The sequence below is a fragment of the Octopus bimaculoides genome, chromosome 25 (assembly GCF_001194135.2).
Source record: "Octopus bimaculoides isolate UCB-OBI-ISO-001 chromosome 25, ASM119413v2, whole genome shotgun sequence".
Classification (NCBI taxonomy): Eukaryota; Metazoa; Mollusca; class Cephalopoda; order Octopoda; family Octopodidae; genus Octopus; species Octopus bimaculoides.
Genome location: NC_069005.1, coordinates 33,750,345 through 33,751,499, shown reverse-complemented (window position 1 = coordinate 33,751,499; position 1,155 = coordinate 33,750,345).

The window sequence follows — 1,155 nt, the reverse complement described above, 5'->3', positions numbered from 1 at the left end:
ATATATATATATAATTATATGTATGTATGTATCTACGTATGTGCGTATGTATATGTGTGTCCGTTTGCGTGTCGCCATTTTAGCAATGTGTTATTCCACAAGTTGTTCGTTAATGAATTGCTATTTTCTATAACATTACCATTCTGGAAATAGAAACTTCATCGCAAAATGTTGTTGTTGTTGCTTTTATCGTTGCTATTACTGCTGCTGCTGCTGCTGCTCTTGTTCTTGTGCGTGGTTTGTGTAGGTTTGATAGGTCTACCGCCTTTAGTGTGTGAATGTCTGTTCTATTTATATTTATATGTTTTTCTTGGGGGGTGGAGAAGAGATCTCCTTGTTAGTGTAGTTTTTTTAGCTCTCCGTGAGCAGCTGTTGTTACTAGCGGTGCTGGTAAAGGTGTTTGTGTGGCGTGTATCTGTGTGTGTATGTGAAAGTTTGTGTGGCGTGTGTCTGTGTATGTATGTGTGTGTGCGTGTGTGTGCGTGTGTGTGTGATTGATTATAGTTTGTACGACCGTTTCCTTAATTGTTCCAATTCGATATGAAAGTCGACCTTGGTGGGATTTGAAATCAGAACGTAAAGAGCCGGAAGAAAAACTGCTAAGCATTTTGTCCGGAGCGCAAACAATTCTGTCAGTTCACACGCTTAATAATACTCAGAGTAATAATAATCTTTATCATGTCGTCAACATTGTCACCCAAGTCTCTATCCATCAATATCTACACCTCCATATTTCTGAGGTATACGCATCCATGTGGGCAGGACACCTACTCCTACATTTGCTTCCTACATTAGTTTTATTGCAGGTTTATTTTGTTGTTTCTGTTGTTATTTTAATGTTTGTTGTAGTTGTTGTTGTTGTTGTAGTGTCTGCGTTGTGTGGTTTTTGTTCTTATGTTGTATAATCAGTGTAATGTGTGTTAATGTCGGAAGTTGGTTCTATAGAATATGTATACCACCACCGCCGATGCTGCTGTCTTTGTTGTTGTTGTGATGCGTTTTATATTAATGGATGCCAACAGTAAAACGAGGATTGTTGGCGATTCTCTATCTTATTCATATTATTATCGATAACATTCTCTTTTCCTCTTTTTTCATGCCGAAACAAATTTTATTTTCAATATTAGGGTCCAATTTATCATCCTATCATTGGAA